Source organism: Belonocnema kinseyi, chromosome 5 (genome assembly GCF_010883055.1).
Source record: "Belonocnema kinseyi isolate 2016_QV_RU_SX_M_011 chromosome 5, B_treatae_v1, whole genome shotgun sequence".
In the NCBI taxonomy this organism is placed as follows: domain Eukaryota; kingdom Metazoa; phylum Arthropoda; class Insecta; order Hymenoptera; family Cynipidae; genus Belonocnema; species Belonocnema kinseyi.
Window position 1 is genome coordinate 59,860,889 of NC_046661.1, and position 8,482 is coordinate 59,869,370.

An 8,482-nucleotide genomic window follows, 5' to 3' on the forward strand; every position below is an offset into this window, starting at 1 on the left:
GCCGTTTGCGAGAGGCGATACGCAAAAACGTCCGGAACTTTGGAAAAACAATTCGTGGTTTTTGCATCACGATAATGCACCTGTTCATTCATTGTTGCTTGTGAAAGATTTTCTGACCAAAAACAGCAGCATAATCATGCCTCAGCCTCCATATTCACCGGATTTAGCCCCCAGTGACTTTTTTCTATTCCAAAAACTGAAGAGACCCATGAAAGGACATCGATTTTCAACGATTGAGGAGATAAAAACTGCATCGCTGAAAGAACTCAAGGCTATACCATAAAATGATTACCAGAAGTGCTTCGATGATTGGAAAAAGCGTTGGCATAAGTGTATTATATCTGAGGGGGATTACTTTGAAGTGGACAACATAAATATTGAGGAATAAATGAATATTTTTTTAGAAAACCATAAAGTCACCTTATTTTTTGAACACACCTCGTAGACTAGTTTAGTTAGGGTTCGAATCCTGGACAAGTAAGATTTTTTAAAGCGTTAAAGCGTGCGATTAAAAGTGTCAGTAACCGTGTGTGTGAATGATGTATTTAGTAATGGTAAAAAGTGAAGATTATACAATAATAATTTTAAAAATAACTTTTTTTTTTAATTAATTTTTGTCGAAGGTTGGGCCGGCGTCGTCTTAATAGATGGCCCATATATGGGACCAAATGTTGATCCAACGTGTAGAAGCCAAAGGCGTTTGACCTTTATCATTTAGTTGGTTGGCCCGACCAGTGGCGCATAAAGTTGGACCGACCGTCCGACGTTTGGCCCGACCGTGGGCTGACGTTCTTTTCGCACCTGGGTGTAAACATTGAACTGCATTGAAACACCGGAACATCGGAATATGAACAAACGAGTTACACGCGGCAGATGGTAGCAATGGGCAACAAAGCACATGTAAGCGTTGATACGAACGTACGTCGACGTATGTACAATTCTTAGGGTACATTGCGAAGCCAGCCTAAGAGGTGATCATTATTGACGAGTGATTTCTTGCGGTCTTTATTGAAAGACAGAAGCAAGTGCAAGGGAGTTAGAAATATGGCCCGTACAAATGGTAAATATACGTTTTTTCTCTCTTCTCAGATTAAACGACAAAAATCCTGAAAAAGATCATGCGTCAAGAATTGGAAATTGTTAAATCGAAACAGTATGGAATTTTCCATGATTTTTGAAACATTGTTCAATGGTTTAAGCAAATGCAAATTATTTAGACAATTATTCAAACCTAAAAAACGTAAAAAACAATCGTATTTTCTGATTTAACCTTCGGTCAACAACGTGTAACGCCAGGTCATATACTACAACGTCGGGGCTTTTTGACACAACAAACTTTTTTGGTGCAGTAAGTCATTTTCAACATGCTAGGAAACAATAGAGCCCAATTTTTCCAGAATATATACTTTTATTAACATTTAAGGATTCAATAAATTTCAATTTTTTTAACATTGAAAATTGTTTGCAAATTTTGAAAAATTAAAAAAAATTGTTTAACCCAAAAATTTGCAGGTACTGAAGTCCTCCCACCACTCACCTTTAATGCATGCACGTTTTTGGCGCTTTCAGGTATTTTTTACCCGTACGTTTATTTTATATTTTTAAAATTTCTAAAAAGTGAGGCAGAGATGTCCACTTATTCTGAATTGTTATCCTAAGCAACTTTTTGTTGATGTTGTTTTCTGTTTTTTGTTGACGTTTTTGTTTTCTTGGTGTAAACTATCCATACCTAATTTGACGGAAATTTAAAGAAAAAACAATATGTTTAACAGTATGTTTAACTCTGAAAATACGATTTCAAATGTATTTTTTAAAAATTAATTATTTAAACAAATTATATTTTCTTTAACATTTAAAAGGTGGTTCATCTATTCTTTGTATACACTATACAGTCATCTGATACATTATATAGTTATTGAAAACTGACTGAGCGAATGAAGAGTGTTTAAAGTATTAGAAATTTATTAAACGTTAAAAGAAATGCATCAAAATTATGTAATTATTCAAGAAAACGTAGTATACGATACCAATTTAGAAAAAGTGGACATATCTACCTTAATGTTCAGAAATTTGAAAAATAGACTATAAATAATGGTTTAAATGACGATATAATGTTTTTAGACAAATTTACCACTCCTAACAATGACAAACAATTACATTTTAACCAGAAAATACGATTATTCGTTACATTTTTTGAGATTAAATAACTGTTTAAATAATTTACTTTTCTGTAAACAATTGAAAATTGTTTAAAAAGTAATGAGTAATATTTAAATTGTCCGCCAGTATTTATTTGTATGAAAAAATCAACAAATATTTGATAAAAATTAACAATAATAAACGTAAAAATGTATTTTTTTATTTTTGGGTCATATTTGGGACGCTGCGGGGAGGGGGGGGGGATTGGAAATAAAATTTATTAATATGGATTGATTTTGCAAACACTCCATCTTATAAATCGATTACAAATATACTTATAATTTTTATAAAATTTTAACATAATATAAACTGTACACATTCCCGTGTGGAAAAATGGAGGGGCTCCCCGTCAAGGCCCACATGGATTGCCCTCATGCCTTGTGGAATCCATGAGGACAATCCAGGTGTAGTCCGGTATGGAAATGTCACGCTAATCCATAGGGGCCCAACATGAGCTTCTCTCATGGATCCCTCATGGTTGCCATCATGAAAGCCCTCTTGGGTTTTTTTGTCAGTGCTGGTACCTGTACTGGCATATATCTGGGATAATAATACTATTTTGTACTGGGCTGCCAGTTTTATGCCAGCACTGGATATCGCTAACCATATGAGAAAAAATTCATTAGAAAAATAAATAATAATTGATTGCCAGTATTTTATCTGCAGATATTGATAGTGCCGTTTAGAGTGAATACATTTATTACATTTATACACATTATATTACATATAAAATCTCTAACGCTACGGGCTATCGAATCTACATATCTATACCTAAATCTATCGCCAATAGTCGGGAGTGCTAACTACTGCGCTAAATCGACAAGTTAAAACTCGATGAAAAACCCATCCTTATAAGCTACAGTTCAGAAAAGTTAAAGTACCAAATTTTAAGCTCTCTTTTTCTAATTATTTATTATTATAAAACGTGATGCAAATGTAAAATACACGAACTGTTAACAGGAATATCAATAAAATAATTATTAGATAAATAACTTAAATCGATTACCATTTTTCTTCACGCAGTATTTCGTTTTTTCACGTTGCAGACTACTTTATAACTTTTTATGATGACGGGAACTGTAATTTCTTATTAACATTTAAAATTTTTCATAAAGATGAAACTTAGAATTTTTTCTTTAAAAAAGCAGCAAAAAAAGTTGTTTTCTGGACAGAAGTATTCATAGTTTTTTGGACATTTAGAACGCATGAACCATATTTTCAAACATATTTTTTATGTCAATTTTTTAGGGTATAAAATATTTACCCTTCCGACTCAGAAATTTTGGTCGTAGATCCATGAGGGAAACCGAGCTGGGCCCTCGTCGGGACCCTCATGGAACATCCATATGTTGAAAGTTCAAATTTCAGAAAAGAGTCGTTCAATTTTTGACAGAAATTCGTTGTTTGTATGCCTGAACTCATGAAACCTTAAAATTTGGTTTGTGAAAAAAATATACGTCCTTTGGACTTTGAAATTTTAATCGTTGATCCGTGAGGGTAACCGAACTGGGCCCTCGACGGGGACCTTCGTAGAATTTCCACGCGTGGAACATCCATGCGGGCCCCCGGCGGGGGCCCTCATCCTAAGAGGTCTCAGCGGGGCTTTTTCCACATGGGTTGTGCCATTTAATATTATAATTCTATGGTTATGTCCCCATCTAAAAAAAGTAGGCTCCTCCGCTTTCTGCGAATAATATTTTAAATTTTCGAATGAAAACTAATGAAATTAAACCGCAAAATATGAATCTTGAAGCAAAAAATTTAATCAATTCTGACCAAGAGCACATTCATTGTGACGCAAGCAGTTGTATTAAGGACAAATAAAGATTCAAAAAAGAAAAAAAAAATAGAAAAATTATGATTTTCTACCCAGGAAGCAAAACTGCATTTAATTCTGTTGAATGGGTTTTGAAGGCTTTTGAATTGCGTATATGTCATTGAAATTCCAGATTGCCGTCGATTGGTTTTTTAAAGAATTTTAGACTTTATAAATTTGTTGACTAACTTTTATACCGCAAAAGCCTTCACAATATCTAGAAGTGAAATAGCAAAAGGAATATAGCATACTTGCGCATAATTTATTTTAATCTTTCGATACTTTATGAATTTAAAAATTCGTGTGAAATATGACAGCTTAACCTCAAAAAATATCAATATGACCTTGCTTGAAATGTACAATGCAATACATAACAGATTCGAAACTGCTTGAGAAAATGACCGATTCACATAGTCACAAACCGATTCAGTTTTAACTTTCCGTATCTGCAAATTCCACATACTCAATTCACAGAGTCGTCTTTTGAATGGATTCTTTTTTCCTGGGTATGATTGCAGAATTTTCAATTGAAAATTGTCACCATGAAATGAAAATAATGAAGTGAAATGAATGAATGAATAAATGAAATGAATAAAAAATGAAAATAAAATAAATAGAAATTCCATACTTTTTCCAATTCAACAGTTTCCAATTCTGGGTGCAGCATCTTTTTTCACATGCTCATCAGAGAAGGCACTAGATTTGTGCAAAATTTGACCCCCCCCCCCCCCCCCCCCCCCCCCCCCCCCCTACCCCGTTTTTGTCAAATTTCCATGTTTTGAGACCCCCTGAGTCCGATAAACAGGTTTTTACGAATGTGCCTGTTTGCATGTATGTCTGTCTGAATATATGTCTTATGTGAACTCGGTAACTTTTGAAAAAATTAATCTGTTAGATTAGCCTTTGGTACACTTGTTTAGTGTCCCAAACTAAAGACCAAGTTCGTTAGCCAGCCATTTTTGATAAAAATTCGAAAAGTCGGCACATTTTGAACATTGTTAAGACCACTTTTTTAAAAATTCAAAAATTCTCTGTACGGTTATTCATAGTATTCAAAATGTCGAACAATTTATCCTAACGACTTAAAAAAAAAAATTACCAGTTATAGCATTTACAAAATTCCAAAAAACACGCAAAAATGAACATTTTGAGCCAAGTAATGGACGATATGAAAAAATGGCAAGAGAACAAAAAGTTTGATTTCTAAATCCCCTAGACATTATCCAAAATCAACTTTATATGGGTGCATTATTTTCATCTTAATTTGTTCTAATTTGCACAACCAGCTTATAAACTTTTCAAATAAACAACCCGTAAAAACTACCCCCTGTGAGAAAACCACCATGGCGGGGCCAGGGAAACGTTTCGCTGGCCCCGACATTAACCAAAATCAACTTTATATGGGTGCATTAGTTTCGTCTTAATTTATTCAAATTTGTGCAACAAACTTCAACCCCTACAAACTACCTCCTGTTGAGCAAACGTCATATCGGATCCAGCGCCACGTACCGCTAGTCACGACATTATCCAAAATCAACTTTATATGGGTGCATTATTTTCGTTTTAATTTGGTCAAATTTGTACAACCAACTTAAACCCTTAAAAACAACCCCCTGTGAGAATACCACCATGGCGGCGCTAGCAAAACGTTTCGCTGGCCCCGACGTTATCCAAAATCAACTTTATATGGGTGCATTATTTTCGTTTTAATTCGTTCAAATTTGCACAACCATGCTCAACCCCTGAAAACTACCCCCTTATGAGCAAACGTCATATCGGATTCAGCGCAACGTACCGCTAGTCCCGACATTATCCAAAATCAACTTTATATAAGTTGATTTTGGTTAATGTCGTGGCCAGCGAAACGTTTCGCTGCCCCCGCCATGGTGTTTTCCTTACAGGAGGTAGTTTTTAGGATTTAAAGTTGGTTGTACAAATTTGAAGAAATTAAAACGAAAATAATGCACCCATATAAAGTTGATTTTGTATAATGTCGGGACCAGCGAAACATTTCGACGGACCCGACATGGTGGATTTCTCACAAGGGGTAGTTTTTAGGGGTTGAAGTTGGTTGTATAAATTCGAACAAATCAAAACGAAAATAATGCACCCATATAAAGTTGATTTTGGATAATGTCGGGGCCTGCGAAACGTTTCGCTGGTCCCGCCATAGTGTTTTTCTCACAGAGGGTTGTTTTTGGGGGTGGTATTTGGTTCTACAAATTTGAAAAAATTAAAACGAAAATAATGCACCCATATAAAGTTGATTTTGGAATAATGTCGGGGCCAGGGAAACGTTTCCCTGGCCCCGCCATGGTGTTTTCCTAACAGGGGGTAATTCTTAGGGGTTGAAGTTGGGTGCACAAATTTGAACAAATTCAGGCGAAAATAAAGGACCCACATAAAGTTAATTTTGGATAATCTCGTGACTAGCGGTACGTTGCGCTGGATCTGATATGACATTTGCTCAACAGGGGGTAGTTTCTAGGGGTTGAAGTGCGTTGCATAAATTTGAACAAATTAAGACGAAACTAATTCAACCATATAAAGTTGATTTTTAGTAATGTCGGGGCCAGCGAAACGTTTCGCTGGGCCCGCCATGGTGGTTTTCTCAGAGGGGGTAGTTTTTAGGGGTTGAAATTGGTTGTACAAATTCAAACAAATTAAGATGAAAGTAATGCACCCAGCGATATGGTTCTCACTTGAAGCCGCCTTCACCCCATGTAAATGACAAGTCTTTTATTTTTCAAGTTTTTTGCGCTGCAAGAAAAAGTATCACCAGAGATTTTTTTTTAATATGGCCCGGTTCTTGTTTTATTTCAATTAATTAAAAATGGATGCATTTTTTGCGTCTAGGAAGTAGCAAACCGGCACCATGAGTTTACTCATGGTGAACATAGTTTTGGGGCCTCTGTCTGGCTATGAAACAGGGGGTGGTCTATAGTGTTATTTTTTCGGCGTGTTATTTATTCATTCATTTATTTCATTTAATCATTTCAATTCCATGGTGACAATTTTCAATTGAAAACTATACAATCATAGACAATCATAATTTTTCTATCTTTTTTCTTGAATCTTTATTTGTTTCAAATACAACTGCTTGCGTCACAATGAATGTGCTCTTGGTCAGAATTGATTAAATTTTTTGCTTCAAGATTATTATCTTGTGGTTCAATTTCATTGCTTTTCATTAGAAAAATAAAAATATTATTCACAGAAAGCGCAGGAGCCTACTTTTTTGAGATAGGAACCTAGCGATAGAATTATAAAATTAAACGGCACAATGTGTACAGTTTGTACTATGTTAAAATTTAATAAAAATTATTAATATATTTCCAATCGATTTACAAGATGAAGTATTTGCGAAATAAATCTATAATAATAAATTTTATTTCCAAGCCTCCCTCGCCCCCCCCCCCCCCCCCCCCCCCCCCCCCCCCCCCCCCCCCCTGCCCCACAGCGCCCCAAATATGACCCAAAAATAAAAAACTACATTTTTACGTTCATTATTGTTAAGTTTTAGCAAATATCCGTCGTATTTTTCATACAAATAATTACTAGTGCACAATTTGAATATTTCCCATTACTTTTTAAACAATTTTCAATTGCTTACAGAAATGTAATTTATTTAAACAATAATTTAATCCCAAAAAATGTAAAAAATAATCGTATATTCTTATTGAAATGTAATGGATTGTAATGTAATGTATAACTTCTTTGATTACCACAATGTTATTAAATTCACTTGCCTTAGGTATTCACTTAACCAAAAGTATTGATTATTATAGTTTACACCTTTTAACACTTATTTTACCTGACAGCTCAATAAAGTTTTGCTGGTAGCAAAAGAAAACAAGATCAAATAACATTATAAACATACTATATTTTAAAAAGCTGTTTCACTCCCACTTTATCCATGCGTGAGAAGATGACAACGTGGCACTTCCAATTATAACATTTAAAAAACCGAAAGTATGAATTTTCCACAATAAAGTTTATTTGCTCTTTACCAAATACTTTTTATCTCATACCAATTTTATATATTTTCGATCCAAAAAGGCGAATTCTCAACAAAACGTGGGATAGTTGATATCTCGACAAACAAAATTTCAATTTACAAAAAACCAGTTCAATTCTGCCCAAAAAACGAATCTTCACAAAACCGTAGTTTATAGTAAATTTACTAAATTTTTATTTAACTTGAGAAGCGGTTTCTGAAAATTACGAATATTTTCCTGAAATTCCTAAATGGTAACAGAAATATAAGTTATCGTGACGCAAAGAAATGCGCAGTAGCATGCGCACTCCTCCTTTCTCGAGCACGTGCGGCTAGCAGGCGAAGCATGTATGTTTACTATTAATTGAAGATTTGAAGCCTCAGCAAAGATAACGTTGTATCAACAAATATTTTGTATCCATGGAGTTCTATTTATATGAGTTTTTCAAAAACTATTTATCTATTCCACG